We start from the raw sequence: 23,719 nt of genomic DNA on the forward strand, positions 1-23,719 counted from the left end.
CTGTTGCCATCAGTAGGCTGAGTTCTGAGCGTACGAAGTGGGGTTTGAGTCTGTTGGCGTGGAGGACTCGGAGGGGGTTCCGGGGGGACTCCATGTCTATTAGGTAGGTGACAGGGCCCTTGCGCTCTATCACCTTGAAGGGTCCTGTCCGTTTGTCCTGCAGGGCACAGGGTTCGACTGGAGACATCACCCAGACTTGCTGGCCTGGTTCGAACTCGATGGAGGAGGCATGCTGATCGTACCATTTCTTCATGTCCTCCTGACTGGCTTCAAGGTTGGCTTTGGCCAGTTCCCTGAATCGCCGGGTCTGGTTGCGGAGGGTCAGGAGATACTTATATACGTCCGGAGGGGTCTTCTGGGGGGCCATCTCCCATCCTTCCTTGACCAGGCTGAGGGGGCCCCGGACGGGGTGTCCGTACAGGAGCTCGAAGGGACTGAAGCCGAGGGATTTCTGGGGAACTTCTCGATAGGCGAAGAGGAGGCACGGGAGCTGCACGTCCCATTGGCGACGTAGGGGTTCTTCCAGGCCCATGATCATTCCCTTGAGAGTGCGGTTAAACCGCTCGACCAGTCCGTTTCCTTGCGGGTGATAAGGGGTCGTGAACCGGTAGGTGACCCCGCACTGTTGCCAGAGAGACCTCATGTACTTTGAGATAAAGTTCGTGCCCCTGTCGCTGACGACTTCCCGGGGGAAGCCCACTCGAGAGAATATCCCCATTAGGGCTCGGCCTACCACGGGTGCTGTCACGGTCCGAAGAAGAATGGCCTCGGGATAGCGGGTGGCGTGGTCCACCAGGACTAGGATGAACCGGTGCCCCTGGGCCGTTCGGGGGTCTAGGGGTCCCACAATGTCTATTCCCACCCGTTCGAACGGGGTGGTGACGACGGGAAAGGGTTGCAAGGGTGCTTTGATCTTTCGGCCGCTCTTCCCGCTGGCCTGGCAGGTGGGGCAGGCCCGGCAGTGGTTGGAGACATCATTTCGCATTTTGGGCCAGTAGAAGTGGGTTACCAGGCGGCTGTATGTTTTGTCTTGCCCCAAGTGCCCAGCAAGGGGGACATCGTGTGCCAAGTTCAAAAGGAAGTCTCTGAAGCGGAGGGGCACCACCAGCACCCGACTGGCCCCCAGCTCAGCAATTCTTTGCTCACTGTAGAGCAGGTCATTGTCCCAATAAATCCAGTGGGCCCCTGCGGTGTCTCCTGCGCTCTGGGCGAGGGCTTGCTGCCGGAGTCCCTCGAGGGAGGGACTGGTCTTCTGTTCTTGTCGGAATTGTTCCTGGGTGGGACCACCCTCTTGACGCCACTGGGCCAGTTCGGGAAGGTCCTGGAGTTGAACGGGCCCTTCTTCGTTCTGCTCTGGGGGATTGGCGCTTAGGGCGTCTCCCTCCGGGACGATCGGGGGAGGAGGTTCTGGCCATTCGGGTTCTTCGGGACTGGAGATGGCGCAGGCGGCCATGGACCGGGTCGTTATGCAGGCCCATTCAGGGAGGCCCAACATCCCCAGGTGCTCTCTTCTTTCGACGGCTGCCCAGGGGGAACTTTCGAGGTCGTTCCCCAGGAGGCAGTCCACTGGGGCATCATCGCGGACAGTCACCTTCAGCATTCCGGACACTCCTCCCCACTCGAAAGGGACGCAGGCCATCCGACACAGGCTTTCTGAGTTGTCGGCTGACCGGACGGGGCAAAGGACGTTCGGCAAGATCTGCTCCGGGGTTACCAGGTGACAGCGGACTGCCGTCACACTGGCCCCGGTGTTGCGTAGGGCTTCAGCCTGGCGCCCATTTATGTTTACCCACTGGCTGTATTTTCTCGTATTGGCGGGTAGGGGAGCCCGCGGAATCATGTCTCTTTCCCCTAGGCAGACCAGGGACATGGCGGCTGGTTCCCACTCGGGCTGGTCCGGTTCGTACTCTTCATAATCCTCTGGGGTTTGCTCTTCTCCCAGGGCGGCGGCAGTGACCTGGCGGGGTATAGGTGTGAGAAGTTGGCCTGGTATATAATGCTCACTAATTCTTAGTGATCACTTTGTACCATGCCAAGCAACCCTTATGATGATGGTTGTAATTCAACCTTGTAGACCAGTTATCCTAGTGGTAACGTGGACAAAGCAGTCTTAGGCTAAACTCTGAAAGGCATGTGAAGCCAGCTGTTATACCATACACAACCCCCTTGAATACCAAATGAAAGGGACACCACACAGATATATATTGAAAATATATATTGATTTATTAACTATAAAATCCCCTGGACTCTTTATGAGCACAGAAGCACAAGCGTTAAATCACAAGACAGTTTAAAATACACAAAAGTTGCACAATATGGATGAGCCCTAGGGGCCACCTAAACCATATACTAAGAAAGTGGTATAAGAGATACCAATAGGAAAGGGAACAGGCCTAGGGCCTTGGGAATCGCTGGAGCTATTCGAAACTAGCAGTGACTAAGTCGGGAAAGGCCCGTGGGACTCGGGTGCAGTGTTCAAAGTGCACGCACTTTCCAATGCAAAGTCTATGGTGCGTAAAAAGTACAAAGTTAGAAAGTTAGGAACCTTCCGAGTGACCTACGGAACTGAAACTTAAGACACAGGCCCTTGAGATGTGTACCAGTGCAGGAGCACCGGCGGAGCTGAGTTACCTCACCCACACGAAGCGGGTGCACAGGGTCGAAGTAGTGTCGGGTTTCGTCACGCTGGTCGATGGTGCTTGGAGCTGAAGATGCTGCAGGCGGCTCGATGTGAAGAGTTCCGGTGGATCCACGGGTGGATCTGAAGATGTGAAGACCTGAAAGCAGAGGGGACAGTGTTCAAAGTCACTAGCCAGTGACTACCGTGGAACCAGATTGGAACCAGGCGATGTTGGGTGCAAACAGTCGTTGTTGGGTAGCTTCTCTCTGCAGCCACGTAGACACCCGGGGTCGAGGACGTCCAGGAGTCGGTCACGAGCTGTCCCACGCAGGCTTCTCGCTGTTGGCGGTGTCGGCAACTTGATCGGAGCAAACAGGCCTTGGCAAATGCAAGCCACGCAGAAGTTGAAAGATGCTTAACACTCGGACCAGCAAGGTCAGAGCGGGTGCTCCTTTTTACAGGAGCTTGGGTAGGTCTGGAGCAAACAGACCTGCTGTGTAAATCGTCGGTTTCGTCACCAAGATGGCCACTGACCACGTGGCTAGTGGCCGGGATGGCGCGTCGAGTGGCACAATGCAAAAGGGCCCCACGCAGATCGTGGAGATGCTGGAGGGCTGATCTTCGGTGCAAGAGCTGCTCGGTGGTGGGGGTTCTCAGTCCCCAAAGCACAACATCGAGGATGCCTCAGAAGCTGCGCAGTCAGCTTTTCAAGTGTCTTCCAAGAGGTCTGGTCCCACGTCACTCGGTGCCTCCACGGGACCCTTCTTTGCAGGGACTGTGGATCGGGCTCTGAGAGGTCTGGGAGTCTGGTTCATGTTGGGCTCTGGGCTCGGGCTCCGGCGGGAGGCGGCGGCAAAGCAGACGTCGAGTTGCTGGTTGGTGCCTGTGTTCACAGGGTGGATTTACAAAAGGGGGTGGTGATGAACAGAGTGTCTGAATTGAGCAGACCACTCTTACCCAGTCCAAAGATCAGGGCTTGATCCATCACCGTTATTTATCTCACTGCCCCATCCCAGCTCAGAACCTGGCTATATGCAAATCAGTCTGTCCCTGGCCCAGTGCATCATGGGAACAGGGCAGACTAAACTACCAAGCCAATTCTTTACCAGAAAGGAGCCAAGCTACCGGGGACCGGTTTCTGGCATTTCAGCCTCTTCGGCCCGGCTTGCTTGAATCCTGATGGAGCAGTGAGAAAGGGACTCATGTCTGAGTATACCCTGCCACACCTATAGTGGCCAAAATCGATTTACAAAAGGGGGTGGTGATGAACAGAGTGTCTGAATTGAGCAGACCACTCTTACCCAGTCCAAAGATCAGGGCTTGATCCATCACCGTTATTTATCTCACTACCCCATCCCAGCTCAGAACCTGGCTATATGCAAATCAGTCTGTCCCTGGCCCAGTGCATCATGGGAACAGGGCAGACTAAACTACCAAGCCAATTCTTTACCAGAAAGGAGCCAAGCTACCGGGGACCGGTTTCTGGCATTTCAGCCTCTTCGGCCCGGCTTGCTTGAATCCTGATGGAGCAGTGAGAAAGGGACTCATGTCTGAGTATACCCTGCCACACCTATAGTGGCCAAAATCGATTTACAAAAGGGGGTGGTGATGAACAGAGTGTCTGAATTGAGCAGACCACTCTTACCCAGTCCAAAGATCAGGGCTTGATCCATCACCGTTATTTATCTCACTGCCCCATCCCAGCTCAGAACCTGGCTATATGCAAATCAGTCTGTCCCTGGCCCAGTGCATCATGGGAACAGGGCAGACTAAACTACCAAGCCAATTCTTTACCAGAAAGGAGCCAAGCTACCGGGGACCGGTTTCTGGCATTTCAGCCTCTTCGGCCCGGCTTGCTTGAATCCTGATGGAGCAGTGAGAAAGGGACTCATGTCTGAGTATACCCTGCCACACCTATAGTGGCCAAAATCGATTTACAAAAGGGGGTGGTGATGAACAGAGTGTCTGAATTGAGCAGACCACTCTTACCCAGTCCAAAGATCAGGGCTTGATCCATCACCGTTATTTATCTCACTGCCCCATCCCAGCTCAGAACCTGGCTATATGCAAATCAGTCTGTCCCTGGCCCAGTGCATCATGGGAACAGGGCAGACTAAACTACCAAGCCAATTCTTTACCAGAAAGGAGCCAAGCTACCGGGGACCGGTTTCTGGCATTTCAGCCTCTTCGGCCCGGCTTGCTTGAATCCTGATGGAGCAGTGAGAAAGGGTTCACAGGGTGGCCACTCCTAGGCCACAAGGGAGATTCTCTTCAGTCTTCTGTGCAGCAGAATGTCGAAGTCCAGTCTTATTCTTCGTGTAAAGTTGATTCAGGATGATCTGCTGTGCAATGGCACTGCTCCCACTCTTATTCCCAATCTGAGGGGTGGATCACCTACTAGGTCCCTCCTCTGGGAGGAACCAGGAAGGGGGGCGGTTACACCCCCTTTCCTTTGTCCAGTTCCGCGCCAAGCCTGGGTCTGGAAAGTCCCAGGACCGGTTTGGACTGGCCTATGCAAGGGGACACCTTGTGTGCCCCGGGCATGTCTGATTCTATTCAGCCCTGTCCTACCCAATACACAAAACCCTGTCTGGGGTGGTGCTCGCACCTCCCAAGGCAGGAAACCCTTTGTCCAGGCCACCATCTGCCGAGTTTCGGTCAGCAGCAGGAGGCCAGACTCGTGTCTGTGGTGGCAGCATCCATTTTGTGATGCTGAGGCTCTGTTTAACTTTAACCGGGGTTAAGGCTACGCACATGTCATGTCCCTCTAGAAGGGTGGAATGCTATCCCCGTCGCCAGAACTGGCGAGGGGATAGTATTCCAATTTGTATGACACCTTACTCGACATGTTTTGATAAAGCCAAACCAAAGATAGCATTTAACCGCGAGGATTATAATGCACTTAAGAGTATATGGTATGGCAATATCCCGGAACAGCTTAGGGAGTGGTTCCCGACAGCTGCAGACAGGCTCAGCTCATGCTAGAGCACCATCTCACATATTTCCAAGCACTCTGCCTCCAGGATTGATGAGGCCTTCCATAGGAGTGGCTCATAGGAACATATGTGTCCAGTTTAGGGTTAGGCACAGGCATACTGTACCTAAGTAAGAGGTGATTACACCAACTTACCCCAGCTGAGTGATCAGCCAGTTGTGTCAAATATGGAGGCCAGGCCAGGGGTGGCACAATACATGCTGCAGCCCCTGGTAGGCCTTGGATACACCTATGCCCTGGGTACGTAGGGTACACTACTACAGGGGCTCATAAGGCGAACCAGTTCCAATTCGTAATGCACCTAAAGTGCATTGGTAGTAATTTAGAGAGAGAACAGCAGGCTGTGGGTCTGATTAGCAGGCCCACAGCCACATTAAGTCAGAAACCAATGAAGCAAAAAGCAAAAATTTGGGGTGACCATAGGATAGCAGACCCTACTCTCCTACAATAGGATTCTGGTTCTTCGGGCAATTAGGGTCGTTGGCATAGTGGACGGGCCGCTGGCACCGGTGGCAAGTAACGTTGGCTCGGAACCCCGGACGCATCGGGGGGTTTCCCCTGCCGGCCGTGGGCGGGGTGTTGCTGGCGGGAGCCGCCGGGACGGCGTCTCTGCCCCGACCCTGGCCTCCTCCTCCTCGGGGGCGATGGGGACCTTGGTTGGTTCTGTTTGGCTCGCTGGGCCCGTTTCGGGCAACTCAGGTGCTTTCCCATCGGTCAGCTTCGGCGGCGAGTTGCCGAGGTTCAGTCAGTTTACTGTCGAGGAGGTGCTGCCTGAGCTCGACGAAGCAATTGTTGGAGAGGTGCTCCCCCACGATGAGGTTAAAGAGTTGTTCGTAGGTGGTTACCTTGCTGCCCTTGATCCACCCCTCGAATGCTCTGCTAAAAAAGTTCCCGTACTCCACCCAAGTTGTACCCGGGATCCGTTTGCAGTCGCGGAACCGCTGGCGGTACATCTCGGGCGTGAGTCCGTATCGAGTGAGGAGGGCGGCCTTCATGCGGTCGTAGGACGTCATCTGATGGTCCGGGAGTTGCAGCAGGGCGTCGCGCCCTTCGTTGACGAACCTCCCCCATAACCCGGCTCCCCAGTCACTTTGAGAAATCCGGTGAGAGGTCATGGCTATCTCATAGGCTTTGAACCATTGCTGGATATTGTCGTTCCGGTAATATTCTCTGACGACATCCTTGGGGATGTGGACTTTAGGGTCTGTACTGCCAGGAGTGTTCGGGCGCTCGGGCACCCCGAGATCTTTATTCTGTTTCCGAAGCTCTATTTCTGCTAGATTGCGCTCATGTTCGTAGGCTAGTTTTTTCTCTTCTAACTCCCTCTGTCTTTGCTTCTCTTCCCGCTCCTCTCGGAGCCGCAAGTGTTCCAATGTTATTTTTTGTTCCGCCAATTTCAGTTCTCCGTCCAACCAAAGTCGCGCCAGCTCCAATTCATGGAGCCTGCTTTTTTCTCATTCTCGGATCTCCTCCGGGGAGAGACCCGATCTCCTTCCTTCTGTCGGAGTGGTGTTCATTTCCGGCGCCTCGAGGTTTTGGTTTTGGGGTACGGCCATACCCGTCTCCGCCCAAGATTCCAGGGCCTTTTTGAAGACTTCTTTCGTGCTCAGTCCTGTGGTAGCAATGCCTAGTTCTATGCAAAATAGTTTTAGCTTTCTGTGGTTGTACTCTTCTAGTTTCTCCATCTGGAAGATTTCTGTGGTTCCGCTCTCTTTTGTTGACATTGTGGTTGAGTCGTGGGGTGAGTTACTCTCTGTACGATTACGCGTTGGTTCGGATCGCGCCGCTGGCCACCAATGTTAGACGGGGACCCGAAGGGACGGCCGAGGACAAGGGGGAAAGGCCTCTGGTGAGGGCCGTCTCCAGCGATCATACAGACGAGTAACTTCCCCCCCACAGATGGACACCACACAAGGATGAGGTCAACACTCTTTATATACGATTCTTTGAAGCAAGGTTATCAGCGGTACAGTGAGGTCGGGACACGAGGGTCCTCTCAATTCTAGTCTCTGAAGGGGAAAGTGTAACGGGACACTCTTGGTACCGGTCCGGTACGGGGGTGGCAAGATGGGGAGCTCACAATCCTCGAGCTCGGAGTTCTGGAAGGTCGGGCCGCGGCAGCGCCAGCAGGCTAGGATGATAAGTCTCATTTGAGAAGGGCCGCGGCAGCGCCAGCAGGCAAGAGCGATGGTTCACACAAGGATGGGCCGCGGCAGCGCCAGCAGGTCCCGACGAAGGTGTAGGTTGCAGAGGGCCGCGGCAGCGCCAGCAGGCAGGAATTATGGTTCACAAGGATGGGCCGCGGCAGCGCCAGCAGGTCCCGACGAAGGTGTAGGTTGCAGAGGGCCGCGGCAGCGCCAGCAGGCAGGATCGATGGTTCACAAGGATGGGCCGCGGCAGCGCCAGCAGGTCCCGACGAAGGTGTAGGTTGCAGAGGGCCGCGGCAGCGCCAGCAGGCAGGAACGATGATTCACAAGGCAGGGCTGCGGTAGCGCCAGCAGTCCGTCAAGGATGAGTTCTTCAAGGTGTCTCTCGACTCCAGGATACAACTGCCTTCCTGCTCTGGAGCTGCCCCAGTTATAGGTCTGGCCTCCTTTGATGTCTGGACCCTCGCGCTTGGAGGTCGGGAGGTCCGGGATGAGGGAGTCCAGACACCCAGCAGGGGGGTGGAGCCAGCGCCCGGGGAGACCAGGGGCGATCGGCACCTGGCGGGGGGAGAGCCATCGACACTCCTCTCTCCCATTGACCTGCCAAGTGGTCTCTTCACCTCCTGGGTGGATGGTGGTGCCTCAATGTCGGGGCCTGGCCAGGCCCAGGGTTGGGGTCGAGCTGAGGCCACGCGGCCTCGTGGTGCAGTGTCCAAGATGGCGGCTGGGCCGGGGCAATGCTGCTGATGGAGGCCCGGGCCAGCCGATGTCGGGGTGTTCGGGAGCAGGCGTCCCGTTGGGGACGGGTTGCGGGTTGCTTCGGTGGGTTGCCGGGGTGGTTCTTCTGGAGACACCGGGAGAGCCGGTGTTCGGGCCTTATTATGCGGGGAGGGAGCGGCCCCTTCACAAGGCCTGTCCAACAGGCACCATCACCCACACACCTGCACTCGGAAGAAGCAGGATCACAGTGGCACCATCACCCACACACCTGCACTCGGAAGAAGCAGGATCACAGTGGCACCATCACCCACACACCTGCACTCAGAAGAAGCAGGATCACAGTGTCACCATCACCCACACACCTGCACTCGGAAGAAGCAGGATCACAGTATCACCATCACCCACACACCTGCACTCACAAGAAGCAGGATCACAGTGTCGCCATCACCCACACACCTGCACTCGGAAGAAACAGGATCACAGTGTCACCATGACCCACCGCACCTGCACTCACAAGAAGCAGGATCGCAGTGGCACCATCACCCACACACCTGCACTCACAAGAAGCAGGATTACAGTGTCACCATCACCCACACACCTGCACTCGGAAGAAGCAGGATCACAGTGTCACCATCACCCACAGCACCTGCACTCAAAAGAAGCAGGATCGCAGTGGCACCATCACCCACACACCTGCTTTCACAAGAAGCAGGATCACAGTGGCACCATCACCCACACACCTGCACTCGGAAGAAGCAGGATCACAGTGTCACCATCACCCACACACCTGCACTCACAAGAAGCAGGATCACAGTGGCACCATCACCCACACACCTGCACTCGAAAGAAGCAGGATCACAGTGGCACCATCACCCACACACCTGCACGCGGAAGAAGCAGGATCACAGTGTCACCATCACCCACACACCTGCACTCGGAAGAAGCATGATCACAGTGTCACCATCACCCACACACCTGCACTCAGAAGAAGCAGGATCACAGTGTCACCATCACCCACAGCACCTGCACTCTCAAGAAGCAGGATCGCAGTGGCACCATCACCCACACACCTGCACTCACAAGAAGCAGGATCACAGTGTCACCATCACCCACACACCTGCACTCGGAAGAAGCAGGATCACAGTGTCACCATCGCTCACAGCACCTGCACTCACAAGAAGCAGGATCGCAGTGGCACCATCACCCACACACCTGCACTCACAAGAAGCAGGATCACAGTGTCACCATCACCCACACACCTGCACTCGGAAGAAGCAGGATCACAGTGGCACCATTGCCTGCACTAGAAAGAGAGGATGAGAGCCAACCTGACCCTCCAACAGCACAGCCTGTGCAGACACCCACAACAAGACCACGTGCCTAGGTGCAATGTAGGAACACCGCATCAGGAGACGCAGGGTAGCTGCACAGATGAGAGCTAAGGAAGGTGACAATTCAATGACCTTTGCTGGCCTGGAGAAAGCAATGTTGAGGGTACAGCGCCTGCAATGTAAACACTTGCGTTTACTGCAGGCACACCTTTCATCTCGTGCAAGCAACACAGGAAAGATGAGTGACAGCATCAAGCAGCTCACAACAGCTGTGCAGGAAGGTCGTAGGTAAACAAATCAACACTTTGGTGAGGTGAAACTAGCACTCAAGGACTTATGTAAGGTGATGCAAGAAGACCAGGTGTCCCATCGGAAAAGACACCATCAATTTCTTGGACGCTTGGATGGGTACACTAGGGCCATCAACATGCTGAGCACAACAGCTCCAAAACTAGCCCGACGTGCTGTAGGCATGCAGTTGGAAATGATTCATTGCTGTGGTGATGTGCCCAAGGGACTGATACATGTCACCAATGCTGTGGAGCAAATGCAAACTACTTCTGTTGCTGCAAGTAGTGTCATGGGTGGAGGGGCTAGTGGGGATGGCTTCAGCTGCAGTGGCAGAATGGCACCAGTGACTTAATGCAGGAGACGCAGCAGACAGAATACTCCAGCATCAGAGTGCTCAAAGAGGGTTGAGTCAGGACACCCAGAACGGTCAATGGGAGTGCGTGAACGCCAAATATAGTGTGGACATGGGCTCAGGAATGTGTTTTGGTGAGGTAACCATTATCTATATTTGTCTAGACTGATTGTTAAAATTGGGGGTCTCTGGTTGGCATAGATAAGCAATTGTGACAAGCAGGGACCCTCTCCTCTAGTCAGGACAAAGGGATTTCCCTCTTAAATATCCCCTGCTCACCCTCTAGGTTGCGTGGCGCGAGCATGCAAGACTTATCTCAGAGCGTTATAGGTTAAGCAGTTGTGAACACATACATTAACTCAGTGACAACACCACACATGGACACCACACCAGGGTTTGTATAAAAATAAGTATATTTTATATAGAAGGCTTAGCACAAGACCAAATAATGTAAAAATGGGCACAGTACTATTTTAGGACTTAAGAGTTCTTTAAAAATGCATATTTTCTTGTTTTCTTATTTTCTTCTTTTCGTCATGGACAGCTCGTTACAAAGCAGCAAGTATGCTGCGAGCGTACGGGCCATCCTTAACATTGCGGTGCGATCAGGTCTCAAGCCAGTGGCTGGGACACGGCGATATGGTGTGGCTTGAAAGAAGGGAGGGTGAAGCGGTGTGCGGTGTGGCCCGGTTGTCGGAGGATGCGAGCTACAGCTCGAAGAGGGAGCGGAGACCTATGATTGGGGGAAGCAATGGCACGGGCTTCACAGCGGTCAGGTATTCGAGGTGGACTGAGATCGCAGCTCTAGTGGCAGGGGAAATCTGGCAAGGTCCAGCAGCTCTTGTGAGGCAGGGGGAGTCCAGTAGTCCTGGGACTCCGTTCAGGGGGCAAGCTCACCCACAAGCCCTTGGAGATCGTTTCAAGCACAAGTTGAGCAAAGTCTTTTCCAGTCTTTTCCCTCTCCTCTCGTAGCAAGGCAACCACTGCAGGCCAATCCCCCCGGTCAGGGACAGTACTCCTCCTTGCAGCTTTCCCAGTTCCTTCTCGTTGGGAGCAGGGCTCCAATATTTATACCACATTTCTTTTGTTCTTTCAGGCCAGGGGGCCCTTGCCTAGTTCAGTCCAGTTCTTGAGCACTTTGTGGACATGCTTCTGACTTCTTCTTTCAGGGTGCAGGGCAGAGACATCAGACGCTCCACAGGAGGTCAAACCAGCATTGTAGTGGCAGAGCACAGCCCTATTCAGAGTCTAGGTGCACTCCTCCCACCCATCTGGATGTAATCTTCCTATTCACCACCTGGCTGCATCAGCCAGTCTCCTGGAATTCCCCAGCCCTGTCACTCACAGAAACCAGACAGCAGATACATATCAGAGCAGAGGCGGGCTGAAATGGTTAGGCAAGCAAATACCAACTTTCTAAAAGTGGTATTTGCAAACACAGAACATTAAAATAAACTTTACTAAAAGATGTATTTTATCATTCTGAGTTCAGGCATACTAAACTCGAATTTCTACCATGTTACCTGAGTCTGCTAGGATCATAGGATGTAACAATTCCAACAGCCCATTCTGGCCAATGCGAACAGGTCGCCTTTCAATAGTGAAAAACGAAAATGGCAGCAGTTCACTATTAGGACATGCCACACACATCAGGGCTTGTCCTACCTTATACTTACAATGCACCCTGCCCTTGGGCCTTCCATAGGTGTGACTAATATGAAGGTAAGGGAAGGTTTAGAGACTGGCAAGTAGGTGTACTTGCCCAGTCAGCATGACAGTACCAGACTGCACGCAGGTTCTGCAATGGCAGACATTAGACACATTTTACAAGGCTGCTTCTGTGGGTAGCACAACCAGTGCTGCAGGCCCACTAGCAGCATTTGGATTTACAAGCCCTGGCACTCCTGGTGCACTTTACTAGGGTCTGACAGTAAACCAAATAAGCCAATCATGGAAACCAATCAACATATACATTTTACATAGGGAGCACTTGCACTGTGGCACTGATTGACAGTGGCACAGTGCTCTGAGCAGCTAACACCAGCAAAAACACATGAGGCAACAGCAACAAAATGGAAGGGAGACCCACGCCAATGGTGCCAGGCCTAACACTGATGTATAAGTACCATGGCACATTTATCCTGTTGCGTTGCAATTTACACATTTGACTTTTTCTGTTTGGTATGTGTGCATCAACACAACCATTAAGACTTTTTATTTTAATAAATCACAATGGCAATTAAAGCATGTAGTGTCTGGTTTAATCATTATCCAACTCAAAAATAATTTTGCGTTATTTCTGCACATCGCTGTCTTCCTTCTGCTGCACTCGATGTGCTTGCTGCTCGTTGTGGTTGAAACAGCTCCTCATCTTCATTGAGATCAATATCCGAGAGTTCCAGGGGTACACCTTTAGCAGTTGCTATGTTATACAACCTGGCGCAAGTGGCAACAATTTTACAGCAAGTGTCTGGCTTGTATTGTTGTAGAGTAGGATCTGCTTACTATGGTTACCCCCACTTTTTGCTGGGGTTTCACTGTTTTTCAACTTTAGTCTAGCTGGGGCCCTGCTAACCAGGACCCCAGCCTAGCTGCTTCCTCTCTAAAATGATTGCATGTACTTTAGGTACACTCCAGTTTGGTTACTGGGATACCCTTGGGAGTCCCTAGTATATGGTACACCAGGGACTAAGGGCATAGGTACCCCAGAGGCCTTCCAGGGGCTGAAGTATATATTATACTCGGTGCAGTCTTTAAAGTGCACGCATTCACCAATACAAAGTCCATGGTGCGTAAAAAGTACAAAGTTAGTTAGTTTGGAACCTTCCGAGTGACCTATAAAGCTGAAACCTAAGACACAGGCCCTTGAGATGTGTACCAGTGTAGGAACACCGGTGGAGCTGAGTTACCTCACCCACAGGAAGCGGGTGCACAGGGTCGAAGTAGTGTCGGGTTTCGATGGTGCTTGGAGCTGAAGATGCTGCAGGCGGCTCGAGGTGAGGAGTTCCGGTGGATCCAAGGGTGGATCTGAAGATGTGAAGACCTGAAAGCAGAGGGGACAATGTTCAAAGTCACTAGCCAGTGACTACCGTGGAACCAGATTGGAACCAGGCAATGTCGGGTGCAAACAGGCGTTGAGGTGTAGCTTCTCTCTGCAGTCACGTAGACACCGGGGGTTGAGGACGTCCAGGAGTCGGTCACGAGCTGTCCCACGCAGGTTTCTCGCTGTTGGCGGTGTTGGCAACTTGATCGGAGCAAACAGGCCTTGGCTAATGCAAGCCACGCAGGAATCGAAAAATGCTTATCACTCGGACCAGCAAGGTCAGAGCGGGGGCTCCTTTCTGCAGGAGCTAGGGCAAGACTGGAGCAACCAGACCTGCAGTGTAGTTTGTCGGTTTCGTCGCCAAGATGGCCGTTGACCACGTGGCTAGTGGCCGGGATGGCGCGTCGAGTGGCACAATGCAAAAGGGCCCCACACAGATCGTGGAGATGCTGGGGGGCTGATCTTCGGTGCAAGGGCTGCTCGGTTGTGGCGGTTCTCAGTCCCCAAAGCACAACATCGAGGGTGCCTCGGAAGCTGCGCTGTCAGCTCTTCGGGTGTCTTCCAAGATGTCCGGTCCCACGTCTCTTGGTGCCTCCAAGGGTCCCTTCTTTGCAGGGACTGTGGATAGGGCTGTGAGAAGTCTGGGAGTTTGGGTCTTGTCAGGCTCTGGGCTCGGGCTCCGGCGGGAGGCGGCGGCGGCAAAGCAGACGTCGATTCGCTGGTTGGTACCTGTGTTCACAGGGTGGCCACTCCTAGGCCACAAGGGAGATTCTCTTCAGTCTTCTGAGCAGCAGAATGTCGAAGTCCAGTCTTCTTCTTTGTTTAAAGTTGATTTCAGGATGATCTGCTGTGCAATGGCACTGCTCCCACTCTTATTCCCAATCTGAGGGGTGGATCACCTACTAGGTCCCTCCTCTGGGAGGAACCAGGAAGGGGGGCGGTTACACCCCCTTTCCTTTGTCCAGCTCCTCGCCAGGCCTGGGCCTGGAAAGTCCCAGGACCGGTTTGGACTGGCTTATGCACGGGGACACCTTGTGTGCCCCGGGCATGTCTGTTTCTATTCAGCCCTGTCCTACCCAATACACAAAACCCTGTCTGGGGTGGTGCTCGCACCTCCCAAGGCAGGAAACCCTTTGTCCAAGCCTCCCTCGCTGGAAGGACTCCCAGCAGCTGGAGGTCAGACTCGTGTCTGTGGTGGCAGCATCCATTTTGTGATGCTGAGGCTCTGGTTAACTTTAAACAGGGTTAAGGCTACACACATGTCGTGTCCCTCTAGAAGGGTGGAATGCTATCCCCGTCGACAGAACTGTCGAGGGGATAGTATTCCAATTCGTATGACACCTTACTCGACATGTTTTGATAAAGCCAAACCAAAGATAGCATATAACCGCGAGGATTATAATGCACTTAAGAGTATATGGTATGGCAATATCCCGGAACAGCTTAGGGAGTGGTTCCCGACAGCTGCAGACAGGCTCAGCTCATGCTAGAGCACCATCCCACATATTTCCAAGCACTCTGCCTCCAGGATTGATGAGGCCTTCCATAGGAGTGGCTGATAGGAACATATGTGTCCAGTTTAGGGTTAGATATAGGGATACTATATCTAAGTAAGAGGTGATTACACCAACTTACCCCAGCTGAGTGATCAGCCAGTTGTGTCAAATATGGAGGCCAGGCCAGGGGTGGCACAATACATGCTGCAGCCCCTGGTAGGCCTTGGAAACACCTATGCCCTGGGTACTGTTACAGGGGCCAATAAGGTGAACCAGTATCTAATTCGTAATGCACCTAGAGTGCATTGGCAGTAATTTAGAGAGAGAACAGCAGGCTGTGGGTCTGATTAGCAGGCCCACAGCCACATTAAGTCATAAACCAGTGAAGCAAAAAGCAAAAAATTGGGGTGACCATAGGATAGCAGACCCTACTCTCCTACACAACCCATCCCCCAAATGCAGGGACATTAGACTAACCTTGACCAGTTGTGTCTTCATGTTCTAAGTGGAAGTACCTGGAGAGACCATCTGCGTTGCCATGGTCAGTCCCTGGGCGGTGCTCCACTGTAAAGTCCATCCCCTGTAGGGAAATGGACCACCTGAGTAGATTAAGCCATATGAGGGGCTTATGGTCGGTCTGAATCTTGAAGTGAGTGCCAAATAAGTATGGTCTCAACTTCTTCAGGGCCCACACCACAGCAAAGGCCTCCCTCTCAATGGCTGACCAACGTTTCTCTCTGGGGGTCAGCCTTCTGCTAATAAAAGCAATGGGCTGGTCCTGGCCATCTACATTAAGCTGTGAAAGCACTGCTCCCACTCCCAACTCAGAAGCATCTGTTTGGACAATGAACTCTCTTGAGTAGTCAGGACTCTTCGGGATAGGTGCAGAGCACATGGCCCTATTCAGGTCATCAAATGCCTTTTGACAGATTTCTGTCCACTGAACCTTTTTGGGCATCTTCTTAGATGTCAGATCATTAAGAGGGGTCACAATGGATCCATAGTTCTTAACAAACTTCCTGTAGTACCCAGTCAGGCCCAAGAAAGCTCTGACCTGAGTCTAGGTAGTTGGAGGGGACCAGTCCTTGATGGTCTGGATCTTACTCTCCAGTGGTTGAACTTGGCCTCCACCTACAAGGTGGCCCAGGTATACAACCTTGCTCTGCCCTATCTGGCACTTTGTTGCCTTGATAGTGAGGCCTGCCTTTTGCAGAGCCTCAAGCACTTCCTTCAGGTGGACCAGGTGATACTCCCAGGTGGAGCTAAAGACAGCAATCTCATCCAGATATGCTGTGCAAAAGTCATCCAACCCAGTAAGGACTTGATTCACCAACCTTTGGAAGGTGGCAGGTGCATTTTTCAAACCAAAGGGCATTACCACAAATTGATAATGCCCACTAGGGGTAGAAAATGCTGTCTTGGCTTTAGACTCCTCAGCTAACCTGATTTGCCAGTAGCCATCTGTCAAGTCAAATGTGCTCAAATATTTGGCAGAAGCCAACTTGTCAATGAGCTCATATGCCCTTGGAATAGGGTGTGCATCTGTCCTGGTGACAGCATTGAGTCCTCTGTAATCCACACAGAACCTCATCTCTCTCTTGCCATCTTTGGTGTGAGGTTTGGGGACAAGAACCACTGGGCTAGCCCAGGGGCTCTCTGAAGGCTCAATGACACCTAATTCCAGCATCTTTTGCACCTCAGTCTTTATACAGTCCCTGACGTGGTCAGGTTGCCTGTAAATCTTGCTCTTTACAGGAAGACTGTCACCTGTGTCCACCACATGGGTACACCAGTTAGTCTGACTGGGTGTCAATGAGAACATATGCCTGTATGCCTGTAGAACTTGTCTACAGTCATTTTGCTGATGTTCAGTGAGGCTGTCATCTAAGGCCACACCATCAACTGAGCCATCCTCAGGGTTCTGAGTGAGCAGGTCTGGGAGAGGGTCACTCTCTTCCTCCTGTCCCTCATCTGTAGCCATGAGCAAGCCCATGTCTGCCCTGCTGACACATGCCTTTAGTCTGTTGACATGGAGCACCCTGTGGGGGCTCCTGGGAGTTCCTAGGTCCACCAAGTAGGTAACCTCTCCCTTCTTCTCCAGAATTGTATGGGGTCCAGACCATTTGTCTTGGAGTGCTGCTGGGGCCACTGGCTCCAACACCCATACCTTCTGTCCTGGCTGAAACTCAACCAGGACAGCCTTTTGGTCATGCCAAGCTTTCTGTAATTCTTGGCTAGCCTCAAGGTTTTTGGATGCCTTTTCCATGTACTCTGCCATCCTGGAGCGGAGACTAAGTACATAGTCCACTATGTCTTGCTTAGGCTTTTTGAGAGGTAACTCCCATCCTTCCTTCACCAGACACAGGGGTCCTCTTACAGGGTGCCCAAACAACAATTCAAAGGGGCTGAATCCAACCCCCTTTTGAGGGACCTCTCTGTAAGGAAACAAAAGGCAGGGCAGTAGGATGTCCCATCTTCGCCTGAGCTTTTCAGGTAATCCTTTGATCATGCCCTTTAGGGTCTTGTTAAATCTTTCAACAAGCCCATTACATTGTGGATGATAAGGAGTGGTGAACTTGTAGTTGACACCACATTCCTTCCACATAGCTGTCAAATATCCTGACATGAAGTTGGCACCTCTGTCAGATATTACCTCCTTAGGAAACCCCACTCTGGAGAAAACTCCAAGTAAGGCCCTGGCCACAACAGGAGCTGTTGTGGTCCTAAGTGGAATTGCCTCTGGGTACCTGGTGGCATGGTCCACCACCACCAGTATGAATCTGTGCCCAGATGCTGTAGGGGGATCCATTGGACCTACAATATCAATCCCCACTCTTTCAAAGGGAACCCCCACCACAGGTAGTGGTATTAGGGGGGGCTTTGTTGTTCCACCTGCTTTACCACTGGCTTGGCAGGTTTCACAGGAGCGACAAAACTCCTTGGTTTCTTCAGACATGTGAGGCCAGTGTAAGTGAGGGACAAGCCTGTCCCAGGTCTTATTCTGGCCTAAGTGTCCTGCTAAAGGAATATCATGGGCCAAGGTGAGAAGGAAACCCCTAAATTGCAGAGGTATAACCAACCTCCTGGTTGCACCAGGCTTGGGGTCTCTACCCTCTGTGTAAAGGAGTCCTTTATCCCAATAAACTTTATGGGCACCTTGAGCATTCCCAGCAGCCTCAGCAGCAGCCTGCTGTCTGAGGGTTTCAAGAGAAGGACAGGTTAACTGAGCTTGCCCCAAGTCTTCCCTAGAAGGTCCCCCTGTCCCCAGAAACTCAACCTGATCAGGTTCAAGTTCTTCAGAGACAGTTCCTTCAGGGGTCTCGAGACCAGCTTCCTGTCAAGCTTGATCCTCACTTGCAGGCAGTTGGGAAGGCACAGCCTTAACCCTCCTGTTCTTCTTCTTGGAAGGTGCTTGGTCCATTGTTCCAGGATCCAAGACCTGAGGTTCAGAGAGGCACTTTTTGGCCTGTGACCTGGTCACAGCAAGGACATGTGATGATATCCCTAACATCTCTGCATGAGTCCTGTACTCAACTTCTGACCATAGAGAGTTCTCCAGGTCATTGCTCAACAAACATTCAACTGGGAGATCAGCACTAACCACAACTCTTTTTAGGCCAGTTACCCCTCCCCAGGAAAAGTTAACAAGTGCCACACTATGTGTAGTAGTGACATTGCTGGCATTGGTCACCAGGTAATTATCACCTGGCATGTATTGTCCAGGGTCCACAAAGTTAGGTGTCACCATTGTGACACTGGCACATGTGTCCCTGTAAGCTTGAGCCACTTTGTTATTAATCAAAGGCGTCTGTCTGTATTTGCCCAGGTTACTGGGACTGATGTCAGGGGTCAAATCTATGTCCCCTTCACAAATCAGAACAGCCTGTGTAAGGGTTCTGACTAGGTCAGAATCTCCTTCAGTTCCCAAGGTGATACCCACTACCCCCTTGGTTTGTGGACCAGGACTTCTAGCTGTACTAGTGGGTGCAGTTGCCTTAGGGGCTGCAGTGCTGGGGGCTCCACCCTTTTTACACTCACTTGTCCAGTGAGAGGTGTTTTTACAAGTTTTACACCAGGGTTTCTTCTGACCTTCTTTCTTCTTCTTCTTGGAAGTTTGGGACCCACCCTCTGTATCAGTTTGGGGCCCTGTTGAAGACTTCTGGTCTTTAGTTTTCTGCTCCCCACCCTTCTGGTCTGTTTTCTTCTGGTCACCACCCTGGTTCTGGTTCTGGTTCTTTTGCTTAACTCTGGTTCTTACCCATTTATCTGCCCTCTTTCCCAATTCTTGGGGAGAGGTCAAATCTGAGTCAACCAAATGTTGATGCAACTGCTGGTTCTGACAATTATTTAAAATGTGTTCTCTCATCAGCAAATTATACAATCCTTCATAGTCTGTAACCTTGCTTCCCAGCAACCATCCCTCCAGAGCCTTAGTGCCACACTCAACAAATTCAGACCAGTCCTGAGTCTGTGTCTTCTGGGTATCTCTGAACATTAACCTGTACTGTTCAGTGGTTAAGCCTAACCCATCAATCAGAGCACTCTTCAGGACCAGGTAGTTTCTAGAATCCCCATCACTAACTGTGAGGAGTCTGTCTCGGCCTCTACCTTCAAAGGAGAGCCACAAGATTGCTGCCCACTGCTCCTGAGGGATCTGCTGTACTCTGCAGGCTCTCTCCATTGCAGTTATCCATTTATGGATGTCATCCCCAGCTTTGTAGGGGGGCACAATCTTACTCAGGTTTCTGTTATCAAAAGACCTGTCTTTATCCTTGTGGATATTGCTGCCACCAGTGGGTTCTATTACCCCACTCTCTCTAGGCTGTCTTGCTCTAGCAAGTTTCTCTTTGGCCAGGGCAACCTCTAATTCTTGCCTCTGGATCCTAAGCTCAGCCTCTCTCATCCTGGCCTCATGTTCCCTTCTCTGAGGGCTAGTCATCTCCCTTCTGGAGTGACCATGAGAACCTCTAGAAGCATGGGAGTTGTCAGAGTCACCTGAGTGAGTCGTCCTCCTCCTATGCTTCTGGTTAAGTCCACCTGGGGGTCTGAATGGGTTGTTACCAGATTCAGTCCCAAATAGGCTTAAGTTAGCCTGGTTCAGTCTACTGACCAGCACCTGACTATTTCTGTCATCATCTGACTCACTGCTCCCCCTTCTGTCTCATCTTCCTCTTCCTCCTCTGGATCTACCTGAGGAGCTCCAGTGATGGGGGCTTCCTCATCTACCAGGATGATAGGGACAGGGGCTTCTACAGTGTCATCCTCAGAAGGATGGCCTCCTTCAGCATCCCCTGTGGGGTCTGCCTTAGAGGTCTTTAGAGTCTCAGACTGGTCCAAGATCTCTCTAAGGTGGTCTGTGGTAGGGGAAGGCCCTGTCCTGAGACCCCTTAAGACACAAAGCTGTCTTAATTCCTTAAAGGAAAAAATAGCAAATTTGGATGGTGCCCTTGGAGGGTCACTCTCAACAGGAGTAAGTCCACTGGACCCCTCTGCTCCAGACATTGCTCTAGTGTGCGTGGATGTGTTGCAATCTACCTTCACTGGTGTTTACCTACTAAACCTATCTAGTAGTTGTATTCAGGGTGTGCTACTCCCTTTGCTCTACAACAACTAAGTTCAGTAGAACTTAAGTATACTAGTCTTGTTTTATATGTACCTAGCAGGTACCTGTATGATCTTTCAAATGATAATCTCAAAGATTGTAATGGTAAAACAACAGCAAGCTCAGATCCCAATCCGCTGCTCACCAATGTGAGAAGTTGGCCTGGTATATAATGCTCACTAATTCTAGTGATCACTTTGTACCATGCCAAGCAACCCTTATGATGATTGGTTGTAAGTCAACCTTATAGACCAGTTATCCTAGTGGTAACGTGGACAAAGCAGTCTTAGGCTAAACTCTGAAAGGCATGTGAAGCCAGCTGTATTACCATACACAACCCCCTTGAATACCAAATGAAAGGACACCACACAGATATATATATTGAAAATATATATAGATTTATTAACTACAAAATCCCCTGGACTCTTTATGAGCACAGAAGCACAAGCGTTAAATCACAAGACAGTTTAAAATACACAAAAGTTGCACAATATGGATGAGCCCTAGGGGCCACCTAAACCATATAATAAGAAAGTGGTATAAGAGATACCAATCAGAACGGAAACAGGCCTAGGGCCTTGGGAATCGCTGGAGCTATTCGAGACTAGCAGTGACTAAGTCGGGAAAGGCCCGTGGGACTCGGGTGCAGTGTTTAAAGTGCAAGCACTCACCAATACAAAGTCTATGGTGCGTAAAAAGTACAAAGTTAGTTAGTTCGGAACCTTCCGAGTGACCTATAAAGCTGAAACTTAAGACACAGGCCCTTGAGATGTGTACCAGTGTAGGAACACCGGCGGAGCTGAGTTACCTCACCCACATTAAGCGGGTGCACAGGGTCGAAATAGTGTCGGGTTTCGTCACGCTGGTCGATGGTGCTTGGAGCTGAAGATGCTGCAGGCGGCTCAAGGTGAAGAGTTCCGGTGGATCCAAGGGTGGATCTGAAGATGTGAAGACCTGAAAGCAGAGGGGACAATGTTCAAAGTCACTAGCCAGTGACTACGGTGGAACCAGATTGGAACCAGGCGATGTGGGGTGCAAACAGGCATTGAGGTGTAGATTCTCTCTGCAGCCACGTAGACACCGGGGGTCGAGAACGTCCAGGAGTCGGTCACGATCTGTCCCACGCAGGCTTCTCGCTGTTGGCGGTATCGGCAACTTGATCGGAGCAAACAGGCCTTGGCTAATGCAAGCCACGCAGGAATCGAAAAATGCTTATCACTCGGACCAGCAAGGTCAGAGCGGGGGCTCCTTTCTGCAGGAGCTAGGGCAAGTCTGGAGCAACCAGACCCGCAGTGTAGTTTGTCGGTTTCGTCGCCAAGATGGCTGCTGACCACGTGGCTAGTGGCCGGGATGGCGCGTCGAGTGGCATAATGCAAAAGGGCCCCACGCAGATCTTCGAGATGCTGGGGGGCTGATCTTCGGTGCAAGGGCTGCTCGGTGGTGGGGGTTCTCAGTCCCCAAAGCACAACGTCGAGGGTGCCTTGGAAGCTGCGCTGTCAGCTCTTCGGGTGTCTTCCAAGATATCCGGTCCCATTTTTCTCCGTGCCTCCACGAGTCCCTTCTTTGTAGGGACTGTGGATCGGACTGTGAGAAGTCTAAGAGTCTGGGTCTTGTCAGGCTCTGGGCTCGGGCTCCGGCGGGAGGCAGCGGCAAAGCAGACGTTGATTCGCTGGTTGGTACCTGTGTTCACAGGGTGGCCACTCCTAGGCCACAAGGGAGATTCTCTTCAGTCTTCTGAGCAGCAGAATGTCGAAGTCCAGTCTTCTTCTTTGTTTAAAGTTGATTTCAGGATGATCTGCTGTGCAATGGCACTGCTCCCACTCTTATTCCCAATCTGAGGGGTGGATCACCTACTAGGTCCCTCCTCTGGGAGGAACCAGGAAGGGGGGTGGTTACACCCCCTTTCCTTTGTCCAGCTCCTCGCCAGGCCTGGGTCTGGAAAGTCCCAGGAGCGGTTTGGACTGGCTTATGCACGGGGACACCTTGTGTGCCCCGGGCATGTCTGTTTCTATTCAGCCCTGTCCTACCCAATACACAAAACCCTGTCTGGGGTAGTGCTCGCACCTCCCAAGGCAGGAAACCCTTTGTCCAAGCCTCCCTCGCTGGAAGGACTCCCAGCAGCAGGAGGTCAGACTCGTGTCTGTGGTGGCAGCATCTATTTTGTGATGCTGAGGCTCTGGTTAACTTTAACCGGGGTTAAGGCTACACACATGTCGTGTCCCTCTAGAAGGGTGGAATGCTATCCCCGTCGACAGAACTGTCGAGGGGAGAGTATTCCAATTCGTATGACACCTTACTCGACATGTTTTGATAAAGCCAAACCAAAGATAGCATATAACCGCGAGGATTATAATGCACTTAAGAGTATATGGTATGGCAATATCCCGGAACAGCTTAGGGAGTGGTTCCCGACAGCTGCAGACAGGCTCAGCTCATGCTAGAGCACCATCCCACATATTTCCAAGCACTCTGCCTCCAGGATTGATGAGGCCTTCCATAGGAGTGGCTGATAGGAACATATGTGTCCAGTTTAGGGTTAGATATAGGGATACTATATCTAAGTAAGAGGTGATTACACCAATTTACCCCAGCTGAGTGATCAGCCAGTTGTGTCAAATATGGTGGCCAGGCCAGGGGTGGCACAATACATGCTGCAGCCCCTGGTAGGCCTTGGAAACACCTATGCCCTGGGTACCTAGGGTACACTGTTACAGGGGCCAATAAGGTGAACCAGTATCCAATTCGTAATGCACCTAGAGTGCATTGGAAGTAATTTAGAGAGAGAACAGCAGGCTGTGGGTCAGATTAGCAGGCCCACAGCCACATTAAGTCAGAAACCAGTGAAGCAAAAAGCAAAAATTTGGGGTGACCATAGGATAGCAGACCCTACTCTCCTACATATGCCACCAATGGGAAGCCTTCCAAAATGACACCACAGGACTGCTACTGCAGCCTGGGTAAGGTGGTGCATGCACCCCTTACTAAGAAATAGATTACCCATATCTACCTTTAATCACTGACACATATCAACCTATCAGTCACTCCTATGGCAGGCCTAATCAATCCTGAAGGCAGAGTGCTTGGTTTCATGTGAGAGGGTGCCCATGCATTAGCAGGACCCC

Source organism: Lissotriton vulgaris, chromosome 10 (genome assembly GCF_964263255.1).
Source record: "Lissotriton vulgaris chromosome 10, aLisVul1.2, whole genome shotgun sequence".
Classification (NCBI taxonomy): domain Eukaryota; kingdom Metazoa; phylum Chordata; class Amphibia; order Caudata; family Salamandridae; genus Lissotriton; species Lissotriton vulgaris.